This window comes from Anastrepha ludens, chromosome 3 (genome assembly GCF_028408465.1).
Source record: "Anastrepha ludens isolate Willacy chromosome 3, idAnaLude1.1, whole genome shotgun sequence".
Taxonomy (NCBI): Eukaryota; Metazoa; Arthropoda; class Insecta; order Diptera; family Tephritidae; genus Anastrepha; species Anastrepha ludens.
This window is the reverse complement of record NC_071499.1, coordinates 32,726,906-32,743,341: the sequence shown is the minus strand read 5'-3', so window position 1 is coordinate 32,743,341 and position 16,436 is coordinate 32,726,906.

Here is a 16,436-nt window from a genome sequence, read left to right as displayed (position 1 = left end):
GCATAATGTCGTTGTTTTACTGCAACTCAACAGAAAATAATTAGCTTGGAGAGAATCAACTGATATCGCTAAAACAGTTGATAAAGCGATTATTGATAATAGGACCAAAAAAGTCGATCGAAGCAAAGATTGTTCAAGTTTAGGTCTTCCATCTCAGCTCACTAAAAATTGGTTATTACTGGTATTTAATAGAAATGGGGTCTTATGCTCTGGTGGAGAGGCTGGATGAATGGCATAGCCCAGATTCACAGGATGCAAATTGATACACCACTTAATTTGACTGTGAATCTGCCTATGTTGTCTATTTTCTTTTCTGCAATTTCGTTCAAGTTGACCATCGAAAATTGTCCCAGCATTCTACGCCGTAGAGCACCCTGACTTGAGCACTCCCACAGATAATCAAAAACTGTTTCTTTACCTTCTTTTCGCTTGCAGCTTCTACACCTATCGTTGTACGGCCACCCCATCTTCCTGGCATAGTCTCCTAAGGACCAGTGGTTGGTTATTGTTGCCGTAATTTTGAATATGTCTACTCGTGGATTTCTTAACAACTTGTCATTTCTGGATTTGTTGACATTGAGCCACGTTTGCTTAGTTATTTTGCAGGTATCCGTGTTGCTCCATCTGTCCACGGCCTGCTTCTGAAACAGCGAGAAGATCTTCCTTTTGCGCATGCTTTGGGGATAGCCACTGCTACGGAGGAGCCTCTTGTCATGCCAGTTCATCAGCTACCTCATATCCGTCTGTGTTTCTATGGCCAAGTATCCAGATGGGAATGATGTCTGTAATGCGCGCTTAAGCATTGGGTTCTTCTTTGCATTGTCTGACGATTTTTGAATTGGTTATAGGCCACTTTAAAGCTAAGATAGCTGCTTGACAACCTGAAAAATATATACTTCCGATAGTTGTTGCGGATAGTTTTTAATTATCCCGCAAGCTTCCATTATCCTGTTCTTCGTCAAAAAGATTTTCCGTGCTAAGAATTTGTAGACGAAATGTTGATCTAGTTAAAACGTCATTAATTAATCCCGTTAAGCTTTTTGGATGACTTTGACTTCAAAATACCTTACTTGTAGTGCATATTAGGCATCCCTTAGGCAATGTTCAAAAGCACAAAAGAAAAGCAAACATTTACTACTACGGCCGCCTATAATAGCACATAAGCGGTGACGATTTAATAGTTGGGATCTTAGTAACTAGGTTATTTTTTGAGCATTGCTGTTCTCAGTTTGTGTTTTGTAACTAAAAGGATTTCAGTTCATTTAAATTGAGCGCTCCTTGCAAGGAGGATTAACCTAGGTATTCATATGACATCCACTGCAACACGAATTTCGTCTAACTCCAGCCTAAAGTTTCTTAGCTTCTACAACAGTACAAAAACTAAAGAAATGTTACAAAGTCAAAATTGTTCTGAGTTACTACGAACGATATGATAAGATCTCGGATTTCCAGGCCTACTAATTTTATATAATATATATTGCATAAATAAACATAATAAGGGGTAATTTATATTCTACGTCGTTCTGCGTAAATTTCATACTTCGCAATAATTTTGCGTCACATTTAATTGCTTTATTGCTGATGATTACCAGAGGCTTCCTGGAAGTGAATACAAGTTTTGTTATACGCATTAATATATCGCATCTTAATCTACTTATATTCATATGCACACATGCGTATTTTATGATTTTGCTGTCGCAAGATTAAGTCTCAAATAAAAAATTTATTACCTTAATCACGTTGCTCGCTTAAATCTTTTGTTCGATTGCGTGGCGGCCACACGACAGCATATTTCCGCGTAATGAGTTCAGCTGTGCGGAAGAAAGAAAAAGAAAAACAAAATGTTACGAATGTCATAAGAGGAAAGTGTGCAAAATGTGAAAAAATGCAACAGAGTTACATATATACGTATTAATAAGGGGGAAATGAAATACAAATTTTAATTAAATAAAAAATTATGAATGTTTCATACAACAATTACGGGTGAAAGCGGTGACTGTAGGGCACTAACATACCTTAGCTTATATTATTTTTCACGAATTGCATATCTTAGGTAGTACTATTTTGTATGTAAAAAAAACATCGGAAGGTGTGGTAAGTATTTCCGACCGATTAGCTTGAATTCCTTTGTTTGAAAAACGGAATCGAATAGATGGTTCCATAAGGCTGACGCACATTATGCATTCTCAAAAGAAATATTCTCAAATATAGTGATTCTTGAAGTCATTCGAATGATGGAGAGATCACTAGAATTTTGAAAACTTTCTTTGGTAGTTTTCCTTAATACGGAATGAGATTCATTAATATCGGTAAAGACTTTTCTCAAATTCTTAGCCGATCGTAGTGTGGAAGAGCTATAGAGTTCCCTAGACTCCCTGGTTCTTCTATGAACTTGATTTTGCATGTATATTTGGAGCAGAAGTAAATAATTCTGCTTTGCAATCGTAGTAACTCACACCAACTCAAAGATTAGCGAATCTTCAATTTAACCGTTTTAGCTCTGACAGCTAAATTGAAACATATAAAATCTTATTGAATAGCATATGCAACCAGCTCTTGGTAGATATATTTTGAGTTCATGGTCATTGAAACATACCTAGAAATGAGGTAGTCGATATGCTGGCTATCTCAAGCCAGGATTGGATTCTACATATTTATACATATATACGATATAATTGGCGCGTATACCCTTTTCAGGTGTTTGGCTGAGCTCCTCCTCCTATTTGTGGAGTGCGTCTTGATGTTGTTCCACAAATGGCCAACTCCGAACGGCAATATTTTTTTTTATGAAGAGCAGAAATACACTCGGAGGTTGGCCATTGTGTGCCGAGGGGCGACCGCTATTAGAAAAATTCTTCTTCTTCATTTTTTTAGTATTTTACCGAGATTCAACTACTGTAGAAAGGACTTGAAGCAATGTAAAATCTCGTCGCGTCAATACATAACGGGCAATGCCCGGTATAACCCACCAAAGTCGAGAGCTGCGGTTTTGTTAGAAATTACTTTGTCCTAGAAGTTAATATACCTCGGGCGCCCACGATCTAGGCGTGACCGGAAGGATATCGCGACTTTGTACGTTTGCGCATTAACCTAGCACTCGTGAGTTGGCGTGACACCCGTCTTTCCAGGAGTAAACTACAGGTTCTCAAAGGAACCCAATCCCCTCATTTTGCAATGAAACTATTGTATATCCTGGGTCTCCTGCCTAGTCGGTTCATCAGCCAAGCAGTTTTTCTCTATGCCACTGTGACGCGGAAAAATCCCAGTATGCCCAGTGAGTAATGCTCAACACACTGATGGAAACGGCGCTTGGTCAGATTTTATTTTTATTATATATTAGTAAATAAAATTCTCGATCCTCTGCAAAATTCTGAAATTTTTGGTATTAATTGGCACTGCTGGAATTAATTTTTTACTTTCTGCTCAGCATTTTATAATAAGACTTGCAATACTCCTCTTGGTGGCACGTCATAAAAAACACTTATGGACGTCGTCAATTACAGTTTGTGGCTGCTGCAACTGCCTAATGACGTTCAGCTTATTTTCATCATTGACACATTTGGCACTTAGTTATTCACTACTTTTTGATATTTTTATTTCCATTTACGTTAGCGCGCAGGCTTACTGTCAGCATGCGCGCCTTACGAATCGTTTTAGCAGTTACGCATGTACGTATGCATGTACTCATATACTATATGCGTTACGTTTATTAGTAAAACACCGTGCGCCTGTTGTTAAATACAGTGAGTCAATAAACTGTGCGAACAAAGCATTTTCTTTGGTCCTGGAGTTATATTAATAAAGGAAAGGGCTTCAAACGTAGTTTCAAATCTTCAAATGTAGAATTGTCATATGCACTTAAAAAACCTCTCGGCTGGTTCTACGATGTTAACCTAATTAGAAGTAATAAGATAAGACACCAACATTGAAGATTAGATAAAATACTTAAATGTTGTAATTTAAATATTTTCTTTGATAATTCTTTGTAACAATTAAAAATGCAGTAAATTTTCTAGATTAACTCTTCCTTCGATTTTCTCTAAACCATAGTGCCACTTAGGAATTTGTTAATACTGAATTTGCTTTCATCTCAAAACAAACGTCTTTGCATATTTTAGAGCGTTCATTCTATTTTTTAATAGAATGTCTAAATTTGGTATCTCCGCAAAAGTAATACGGCTGTGCAAAATGACATGGAACAATACTAGTAGCGCCTTCAGAATTAGGAAAGACCTCTCCAAGCTATTTGATACAAAACGAGGCTTCAGGAAGGGTAACTTTCTTTCGTGGGACTTTTTTAACCTGATGATAGGAAAGATTGTGCGATTCGCAGAACTTAATCGCTCAATCGCAATGGTTTATAAGATCTTACAATTGCTGACGTATGCCGATGATATTGACATCATTGGATTAGTTCTGCCGCGCTGTAAGTTCTGCTTTTTCTAAGGTGGATAAAGAAGCAAAGCGAATGAACGAAACATTCATTCGTATGGTTAGCTCTGTGGCCATAGAGATTGATTATTAGAGTAAAGGCTTCCTGTGCTTTAATTATTATTATTATTTGCTTAAGTGCCGATTATGTGGCGCATAGTGCTCAAGTTAATGATTTCCACATATTTCTATCTCTTGCATTATGCCTCGATTGAGTTCAGGTGAGATCGCTGCGAGTTATTTCGCCACGCAGGCCGCGTCGCTAGGATTCTCTTGGTCTTCCCCTCCGTCTATACCCTTGTGGATCCCATTCTAAGACCATCGTTGGTATTTCTTAGGCTGGTTGACTGAGGTTGTGTCCAATCCATGCCCATTTTCTCTTACAGATTTCGACAACGATGGTAACTTGATTGCACCTTCTGTACAATTCAGCGTTCGCTATCCCATTTTCTGGCCACCAAGCACGTTCATATTATAGTGCGCAGGTATCAATTTACAAACGTTTACAGTTTAAACACAATGTTTCCTGTGCTTCAATAGTTCTTTAAATCCCGCTGATGAATGATTTTTGCAAAATAATTCTGAAATTTTCTTTATTTTTTCCGAGTTTTTACGCCTTGTTTTTCTTTCTTATATAATTTTATTTTAAGTTTTTCAAAAATTGCAAAACAAGCATGCTTCTTCAAAATTTGAAAAAATATCAAATTAAAAAGAAAAAATGTCAAAAAACCATGATTCGTAAAAGATTAAAAAAATAAAATTTTAAAACAAGTTTCACATTTTTTCAAAATACCTTTTTTAAGAAGTATATTTTACCCTAAATTTAAAAATAAATTATAAGATGGTTAAAAGGGTGTAAAGATATTTCCCTTTAAATAACTATACAATTTTATAATAAAAGTACAGCTTCCTAAAGATTTTTAACAAACAAAAAATTTTGTTTTCAAAACTATGTTTCCAAAAATTTGAAATTAAAAACAAAAAATATTTCAAAAGGTATTTTTTAATCTTCGAATCAAAAAAAATAGAAAAATTATAAGAAAGAATCAAAAATATAAATAACTCTGTACCAGACTTCCAATATTGAATAAATCTCAAAATTATAAAATTTTCTTTAAAATTTTTTTGAATTACTTCTCTACTCCTTACTTGAATCACTTGATATAGAATCGCTCATTTGCATCAGCAAATATCTCTAAAAATTGCAATTATCGCCACATGCTTCTAAGCAGTCCCAAATTATGTTCAAAAAATTTAGTTTCGTCAAATTATTTATATTTTGCTGTTGTATTTCAGTAGAAGGAGACATTCTGTACGCAGATTTTATTCATCTACTGTGAGTCGCAGTTTATTGTGCAAATAGTGAAATGTTGCTTGCGTGCAGCGACAAAATGACAAAATGATTTATCCTCAGCTACTGTGGCCACATAATAACTTGTTTATTGTATAGTAACCACATATCAAATACGAATAAATAACTTTTTGTACAGCTAAGCACATACGAATGGATGTACGAGTACGGCATACAGGCACAGCTTCTGTAGGCTTTTTTTTTAACAATCTGTGAAAGCCTGTCATTGCTGTTGAAACTATCAATCGATAAGATTTACTGTTGACGCTTATCATAAATATCTTTTTTAATATTAAATTGATAATATTTTTTTAATATTTGTTTTTGTGCTTTTACTTTTTCATTGCCTGTGATATATATTAATAAAATATTTGCTTAGACAAAATTACAAATTTGCTAAAATTTTCTATTAAAATTGTGTTTATTTTATTCATAAAGAAGTAAGAAGTAATTATTATTCACGGTTATTTAGTTATTTAAAACTTAATTATTAAAAAAAAATACTTATTTTAATAAAAGGAAAACCTTTGCTCTTAAGCGAGTTGTAAAGACAGATGCAGCTCCGCTTGACCATTCCTTGTATTTTACCTCTCTTCTTCCCCTGATACTGCATTATACTAAAATTGAATTAGATGAAAAGTGTGTGAATTTTTTTTGTTAATTTTTTTTTAAGATTTGAATAAGCAAGTTTAGCACAAGCGATATGTTAAGGCCGGTGCTTCGAAGGCATACGTTTTATATATTTTGCAAACTTTCAGTCACGATGCTTTTGAAAGCAATGAAATTTCATAACAGTTTAAGTGAGATGTGACAAGGAGCAGTAAGCTTGTCTTTTGATCATCCTACGACAGAATAAAACCAGTCGAAACGGAAAAAATGCAGTGCTGACAAATCATATTCAAGGAAGTTTTTCGTTCTTCACTACTTCCTAGGTTGTTGGTGAATCGAAAACAGCTTAAGTAACATTGTTGCTCGGCAAGAAAGTATTCCTTCCTTTGCTCTGTTTTTCAATGATATTTACTCTTGCTTCTCCTCAGCTAGATTTCTGCTTTATGTAGTGGGTATGGGAATAAGTTTCCGTCCTTTCTTAGCCAAAGTTACGAATTATTTAAACAATTAAACCATCTTTCTGGCAGCGTACGGATTCCTCTGACGAAAAATTCGAGTTCTTTTGACTTGATCCATTCATTGAGCCTGTTTGCGATGCTCTCAAAAGAAGTGAACCGCTCTCCCATAAGCGCTGACTACATTGATCGGAACAGATGGTAATCCGAAGGGGCAATGTCTGGGAAGGGTAATCCGAAGGTGCAATGGCGGGAGGGACAAGATTTCTTAATTCAGTCCCTCTGAATATTTCTGGACCGATTTAGCAACGTGTGGCCTGGCGTTGTCATGCAGCAAAATCAGTTTGTCATGTCTGCCGTCTACCGTCCTATTCCGGCCGATGTTCTTTGAAAGCTCGATTCAAACGCATTAGCTGCAGTTGGTAACGATCGCCAGTGATGGTTTAAGGAATTCACAATAGATGACACCCTTCTAATCCCACCAGCTGAACAACATAACCTTTGAAGCATGAATTTTTTTTTTCGCGGTCAATGGACCTGGTTCACCTGGTGGGCTGCAACTTTTTCGACGCTTAGAGTTGTCATAAAGATCAATTTTTCATCACCAGTGACGATGCGATGCAAAAAACCTTTCCTTTTCTGCCGTTGAAGAAGCATCTCAGAAGTCACCAAACTTCTCTCGATATCCCTCTTTTCATTGATGTGGGACCTATTTACCTGTTTCCTGGACCATTCCCATCGCCGAAAATGTTTACCGACGGTTGATCTGTCAACATACAACTCTTTACATATCATCAAGGGTTTGACAAGCGTCTGCGTCCAATAAATGGTAGAAGTTGTAGTTAACTATTTTACGATCTTTTTCAATGTCCCTTCGCGATCTTTATCAATCACGTCGAAATTGCCACTTTGAAAGCATCGAAACCAGTTCTCTCAGTTCTCAGTATTAACAAATCTTACGCCTTGCTTGCTTTTGTGAGATGTCAGAGCTCCAATTTCTCCAATCCTTATATGCTGAAACTTTTGTAAACGGCGTTTGAACGTTCCAAAATTTGTTACTTTATGCATTCTTCATTTGGCTTCCGTATCAAACGTGCCATGATGCTGGAATTTAACGAATCCAGAAAGTATTCATACATTTCGCGATGCATAATTTACTCTTTTCGAATGCTATCCTAACTACGAAGCGCGATGCTTATTGATAACTTAAAACCATTGCAGAACAGGAAGTCAATCTTATCTTTGTCTTTCATATTTCATTTGATCCATGGTACTGTTGGCTGCCCGGTGCTTTTTGAGAGGATTTTCTTTAATATTCGGTGAGAGCTTTTCGTAGTTCGCAGCATTTCTAGGTTGGTCTCTCAAAATCTCTTTATGCTCTAAATGCTCCTATTACTAGAGTCTTAATTGAGTTTAATAAAATCTGTAAATTTGTTGAGATAGATTTTTCATTTCCAAAAGGTCGCCTATTGGAATTTATTATAAATATTTTAGTTGTACTTTCTTTTTTTAATGCCTATTAGCCTTGAAATATATCCTTTTATCCCACAGGAAGCCAATGACTATAGTGGCTTAATAAGTATATAATAAATAAAAATTAAATAAATGCAATATATATAACTCTGCGTTCCCAATTGATTTACTTTTCCCTCACTTGAGCGTAGAGATTATGTTTCACTGCACTTTTTGGTTACTGTCTCGCAGTATCGCAAGCACATCTATATTATATTAATACATTTTACTAAACTCTTTCTTGCTTTACTACAAAAATTTGTTTTTTTAATAAATAATTGCTAACCGCGCTCAGCAAAGGAAACATAATTTTAAAACTTACAGAAAAAATTTTTTTTTTGTAATCTGTAAATCTGTGAAAATCTGTAAAGCTAACTGATTTCCTTTTACAAAAACTAATATGTGAAAAATATTCTCGCAAATTTGCTTAAAAAGTTCCATTCTAAAATGGTTGATCGTTGTAAGTTTTAATAACCCACATTCACAACATTTTTTGCAACTATTTTGTTCTACGAGTACTTGGCACCGCATCTCTCTCTATGTGCCACAATTTATGCGCACAAATTAGCAAGCAATCTATGCCTTAACGCACATAATGATCTAGACATAAAATGAAATAAAACAAAAAGCTTAAAGTAAGGTAGAAAAATAAGATTTAAAACGTTTGATGAGGCCTGCAGCTGTGGCAAGCAATCACGCTAAACCCTTACCAGCACAGCCAATCCATAAGAAGCTGCCTACCGTGCACAATGCGGCTTATGCTGCATATAAATTTACTGGCTGCTGCTCAAAAAAAGACCAAAGCGCAAGTGATCACAACTAAAAAATGGTCAGCCTGAAGCAGAGGCTCATCATCAACATCAACAGCAACAACAAACACTTTAAGCATCAAGCATCAAGCGAGGAACAGATGTGAGCGCACGTGTGCATTATGTTTGATATGGCAAATCTTAAATAAATAAATGCGATGAAAAACAAAAATAAAAGAAATAAAAGAAATGAAAGAAACACAAATCACCAGTGATGGAGATGCAGCTTTCTGTGGAGGGAAAATAAAAAATATAAGTACATAAAAGAAAAAGAAAATGAAATGAAAATAAGCTGAATTGCAGTCGTTATAACAGCAGTGTTCGAGCTATTGCGAAACGCCCAGAGTTTCCTAGTTGAGAGTTCGCATTTAAGCATAAATTGTAAACGACAACAGCGTGGATGGCGCGTCATCTTCATGAGGCAGTGATGTGTGCCAGCAGCATAGATGTGTTCTTTCCACTTATGTATGTAGTTGTTGGTACGAGTAAGAGCCACTTAAAGCGCTTGCTTGGGCTGGGTCGGGTTGTCAGTGCAAATGGAAACTCAGCTGGTATATCAAAAAAAGGCGAGAAAAGCAAACATCATATAATAAAATATTCAATGTATATACATCTATTCATATATGTATGTGTGTAAGTAGTATGTATGTAAGTGGTACATCTATACATACAGGTACATATGTGTGTTTAAAGTAGCTGTAAGCATAGTGTTGCTGCAACTGATTGGTACTGCCAACTCCAGCTAGTTCCTGTTTTGGCAAAAAAGGAGTAACGTTCGTCGCTGGAACTTGTTCTTGGCCTTAAAAGTGAACTCTCGCCGTTGAGAAGGGCAACCGATAGTGATGGGTCTTCCATCAGTTTATGTTACTGATTGGGTTGGGCTGATATTAACACACATACATAAATATTTACATTATGGAGGCTCACTTTGCATGCAAAATCAAAAGCAAAAAAAAGAACCGACACTGTTTTTTTCCAATTTTTTACAGCTTTATACCTTATTTTCAACAAAATATTGAGCGCAACACAGAGTTACTTGATGGAAACTTTCCGAACTTTTCAAGTCCTATATAAAATTTGAAACGTGGATTAATATGGTCTTTATCAAAAAATGAAATATGTTTTTATAAGAAAAAATATTTTAATTAAAAATGCATTAAATAAAATTAAAAAATAGTTTAAGTTAAAAATGATTTAAATAAATTTAAAAAAATAACTAAAATTCAAAGAGAATTAAATAAAAAATCAAAAAAAATAAAAATAAATAATTTAAGTTATGAATTATGATTTAAAGAAAGTAAAAAAAATAATTAAAATTGAAAGGTAAATAAATAAAAAGTCAAAACTTGTTAATATGTGGGTTTTTTTTAATTTTGCAACGGACTGTGCTTTGAATTTAAGTAACCTATGCAGATACGGTGCTTCGTTTGAAAGTTTTATGCGTAGACTCATAAATCTGCTAAGCAAAATATAGATGCAATGCGAACGAAGGCTCCTACTTTATTGATGTTTACCGAAGCAAAAGGCACTGCATTCGAAAAAGGAAGCTGTACGTTAAAGAACTGATAGTAGCGGCCTGTCCGTCTAATTTTTAATAGGCAAGCCTCTATATTTTCGATATCGGTTAAGCAGCCGAAAAACAGCTTGAAGGAATTTAACATGAAATCGCGGATAGCCAGAATTTTCCACGCATTCAAGCAATACTTAAGGCCTAGCCAGCGGATGTAAAGAATAGAGAATTCATTGTTCTTTTAGAAATTTCTCAATTTTTTTTTTCGAATCTGAGCAGTTTGTAGGTGGGAGGAGAGTGCTGCTTGTCCATTCTCCATACTTCCGACCCAAAACTGCACCCAAGATATACACAATGGATCGTTGATCATGCCTATGGTCAAAATATGCCGTCCCCATGAACTGCGCCCCGATGCTGTAATTAAATTTTGATAGCCAACTGTCGATAAATGTCTAAATAGTTGCAGGTTAAGATTTTTTCCGATAGTCAAGCCGCGATTAAGGCTCTGACGACGCCATGGCGCAGAACGAAATTAGTAAACTCCTGTAAGGAGGAGATCAAATCTCTTGGGTGTGCAGGTAACATTTCTCTCCTGTTATAGGAACATAGAGAGAAATGAAATTGCTGATAAGCTGGCCAGGAAGAGACCTCCTACCCGGGCATCGGCATATCACTGACAGTTGTTAAAGGGGAACTCTACAATTTTTTTCTCAGGAAAGCGCAGAAAAGATGGAGCTCCATTTCTTCATGTGGTATTTCGAAACCCCTTTGGACTCAGAAAGTCCTTTGACTCCTAGCCATTCAATTTCCAAACTCGTAGCTGTGTTTACCGGTCATAGTGGCCGATCGGAACACACGCGGAAAAGCTAGGGTTACCATTTAATCCCCATTTCAGAAGCTGTGGGTACATTTCAGAGAAGGAGACTGAATGCCGGGTTTAGCAGCTAGATGACTAAGGTCACTGGGCGCTCCTTTCTTCTACAGGCTGGGGCAGTGCTCCAACCTAAATCCCATCAGTCTTCTCTATTATATCAATAGCTCTGGCTGGCGGTAGATTTCTGCTTGTTGGAGGTGTTATAATGGTATCAAAACTGCGCTTTAGAGCTAATTGAGGAGTACTAGACCGGCACTTGAACCATTTCACCTAACTACCTAACACTTAAGTTTTTTCAGTAAACAGCGTAGCCAAAAAACAAAAATCAAAATATGTTTTTTAATTTTTAATTTTGCTCAATCTGTCTGAGAATAAAGCGAAAACAAATTTCACCGTTATCAGGCAGATTATTTAATTGGCTTTTGAATGCACTTATTTTCGCCTATATTGTACTACTACATCTAAAAATATCATCTTGCTAGACACACTTTCATAGGGAGCGAAGATAGAAATAAAAATGGCAGTAATTCCTAGTTTGTCATTAAATTAACCTGAGAATGAGACCTTAAAGTCTTGCTAATCGGTAGCAATACACCCTGCATATAGAGAAATATGTAACTTTTTTCTTATCAAAGCCACGGATTTTTTGTATTACCAGTTTTAAAATTAAAATCCTATCACTGTGATATCCATCCAACCAGCCTGTTCCTCACCAAAAGCCCTTTAATCACCTCCCACCATTTTCCACAACCAAAGTATGTACGTAGTAACGAGCTTTACTTGTTTATAAATTTATATTCCTTAAGAGCTTGCTGCAATGGGTGCTTAGTTATGTGTGCACATAAGTAAGCGCGATATTTTATCGCATGAAGGGCTAGTTTGCAAAATCAATGCCAAAAGCAGACTTTGTGCTTTAGCCTTTTACAAGCACTATTCCGGTTCTATGTACAAGCGCCTTTTTGTTGCAGTTTGCGCCTTTTTCCAGCTAACTTTTTTTTTGTTTTTGATTTTTTTTATTTTTGTTTACCTCACTACCCGCGCACTCATTTATTTGCAATTTGCGCGCAATTTTCCTGCATCATCTGATTTTTGTTTTCATATTCTATACCAAAGCTTGGCTGGCTTCTTGGTCCAGCTGTTGCTAGTCGTCTGCTGTTTGCCTTTTGCTGTTTGTTGGCTGCCATTCGTTGTTTGCTTTGGCTGTTTTCTTGTGCTATTTGCTGACAAGTTGTTGGCACGTTCGCCACGCGTGCACACGATTTGTGCCTCGCTTCAGCAGAAGGCAGCAACAACATATTTATCACGACGCAACTAAACAACAACAAAAAATTGTTCTAGTCCTTTTATAGCACTTTGCCTATTTAAGCGAGTTGACTGATTCTTGCGAATGAAAATCTGCTGTTGCTGCTGGTCGTTATTGTGTTTTTTTTTTCTTTGTTCATTGTTAATTCGCGCCTTTTTCTAGTATTCGCGCTAGTTTTATGGTACTTTTACGCGGGAAAAAAGAAATGCGAACATTGATTGTTTGCTGGAAATTTGTAGCATGTTGCATTGCTGTTTAACAACAAATTCGTGATTCTATGACGGTGGCAAGAGAAGTGATTATATTCGTATACACTACAAGTAGTAATATGGAGGAAAAAACTGTCACCTAAGCCGTCATCCATGAGGAAAACGTAAATTAAATTGATTGTTGAACTTCTAAGCCACATGGATGGCATGACATGACATGACAATATTTTCAGTCAATTATTTTTTCCAGAGTTTGATGATATTAGATAATTCTTAAAAGTGATATTTCTACAAACAAAATCGTTCATTTTTAACTATTTACGATGTAATATTAATGCCAATCGAGTGTCAGAAGTCTTCGAAAGCACCAAGAAAATTACTGAGTGAAATGTTTACCTATACCAAGATAGCGCTAAGCTCTTTGCAAAAATATGAATTGGCTACAAAAACAAAAAGGATATTTTCATGTTTCTTTTTTCAATTTCAATTATTTTTATTTTTGTGCAATATAAATTAAAACTAAGTATTTTGTCTGCATACCAACTTTTTATATCAATATTTTTATATTTTATTAATATCTTAAAAACTAAAATCTCTCTAAAGATAATTTTTAAGTAAACACACCACCAGGATAAGGGTAAGTTATTTTCATCACTTGATGCATAGAATTAATTAGATTAAAAAAGGTCGTCGATGATGCTGATCTGATCCAAGGCTTAGTTCATGTTTTGTTAGTGCAAAGGTTTTGCGGAAAACAAAACGCTAGCTTATTCACCTTTATTCTGGGGGCGAAAATTGTTCTCTTTAAGGCTCTTCACCCACAAGCGGCTCAACCGCCGCCATTGCCATATGACTAAAGACCCTGAGCTAGCCCTTAGTACCTATCCTAACCACGACATCAAATATGTTAAAGAAGCTTAGAACAGGAAAAAAGCTCGCCTTCTTCTTATCCGTCTCTAATCAGCGTTTGGAGAAGATAGCATAAGTGCTGGACTTCCGGCTCACGATTTGAATAGAAAATATAGACAATCTTTATATTTATATATAATACAATGCACGTCAATTCAGTAAAATTTCAACCATGGCTCGCTTTGCACCGAAACAACGCGCTGAAATAATTACGCTATGCATCGAAAATAGTCTTTCTATTGTTCTAACTCAACGCGCATATCGCAAAAAGTATCGCGGCAAACAGGCACCATCTGACAATACTATTCGTCGTTTGGTGTCGAATTTTGCCGTTCATCAACGACCAAGACGTTCCAATGAACTTGTTGAAGCAGTGAGGGAGAGCGTTGCCCAGGAGCCAACAGTGTCGTATCGTCGTCGCGCTCAGCATTTTGGCGTCAGTGAAACTACGATACCGCGCATTTTAAAGGATGATTTCAATTTGTTTTCGTATAAAGTGCAATTGACACAAAGAATATTGCCGACAAACCATTCACGTCTCTTGGAATACGGCCAAACAGTCGCTCGAATGGTTGACACGGAACTCAATTTTTGGAAGCAAATTTTAATGACTGACAGGGCACATTTTAACCTCTCTGGCAGCGTGAATAAACGAAATTGCCGCATTTGGGGAACGGAGAATCCACAACAGATCCATGAAACGCCATTGCATGACCGAAAAGTAACTGTTCGGGCCGGCATTTGCGCCAAGCCCATCATTGGGCCAACGAAAATTCACGGCACGTCTAGTGTCAAATGAAGGCGACATCGATCACCTGATTTTTTCTACATATAATACTTTGTGTTGAAATTTTTCTTCTCTTTTTTCCTTTCAAATTTTTCATTCTCCGGCCTGTCTCTTATATATATATCGTCGATAAATTTCATAGACAGCCAATTCACTGGTTAACGTTTGTCAATGTGGGGTTTTTCAAAAATGACAAAAACAAAAAAAATGTTTACTGGAAATTTTTAACAAAAAAATAAATATTTTTCCAAAATAAAAATTTTTTAAAAATATATTTGACACTAAAAAATTAAAAAACAAATGTAAACAAAAAATGCTAAAAAGAACCAAAGATATTTCACCTTAAAAACTGTGCACCAAAAGAGGAAGCTTCAACTTTGAATAAATCTCAGCAAATGAATTTTTATTAAAAATGAAATTTTATTAAATTTTTTTCTAGTTTACTTCTTATTCTACGCAATCCTTCGAATAAAACAATTTTCAACAATTTACGACAATGTCCAAAATACTTGGATCACTTGACATGGAAACACTCAGGAATGTGTTAGTAAGGCGTAAAAATTAAAATCATTAAATTTCGAATGAGCCAGCAATGTTCACAAATTTACAAATGATAATTCTGAAGATCATACAACCATTAAACGTATGGGCGAGTATGTACACATATTATATAAGCTTATAGAAAGCTGTGCCATAGGCAAATTCCACAGTAATTGTTCGAACTATTCAAAAAAAAAAAGGTTATAAATAATTATGTTTATAAAAATGCCATAAGCAATCAAAGCCGCGTCAACATTGTAACACAGCAAAATAGCAACAAAATTTAACATAATAAATATGCAGATACTCGTACGTATGCAGCCGAAGCATAAGCAGCGAGTAACAGAAGCACGAACACTGTCGCCCAACAATGTTTATAAACATAACAGACAGGTGTGTGTGTGTGGCTGCATATGCCAGTAGCTGCGCAACAGGTAAAATTGTTATTGTTTGATATCAATTATTAGAGTTGTTTTTGTTGTTAATTTGTGTGTGGCGTTAATTTGTGTGCTGTGCGCCGGCGAAGGAACGTTTATGGAATTTTAATAATTTTACAAATTATTTTTCGTATTGTAATTTTTTTCTATGTAAATTGAAATTGTTATACGTACAGTTTACAGGTTTGTGTATGCAAAAGATTCCATATATTAATGAAAACTTATATTATTAGTTGATCACTTGGCATGTGCTCACAGAAATTTGTTGCGGTATTTGAATATTTTCCATGCCTGTTGAATGTTGGCTTCGCTTTTTGTTTTAAAGTAAAAATCTACTTAAATAAAAAAAACTTTATCTCCGAATATTTTCAAATTGGAAGAGTGAAAAAGCTATAGTTTCTTTTTAACAGGCTCGGGAACAATGTAGAGGCTAAAGTGGGGTTCCGAAAGAAGTAACAGTAACATTTTCGAGCACGAGGAAAAGTTTATTTTAATATTGGTACCGTATAAAGTGAGTTTGAGGCAGATTTGGCTTAGACAAATTTTCAGAGAGGATGGCCAGCTAAATAAAAAATTTGTATAATTTGAATATGTAAGTTAATTAAAATATTTCGCTATGGACAACAAACGAAAGCTTACTAAAGTCAGTATTTCAGCAGGAATACTCAACCACTACAACAACAACAACACCAGTTTAACC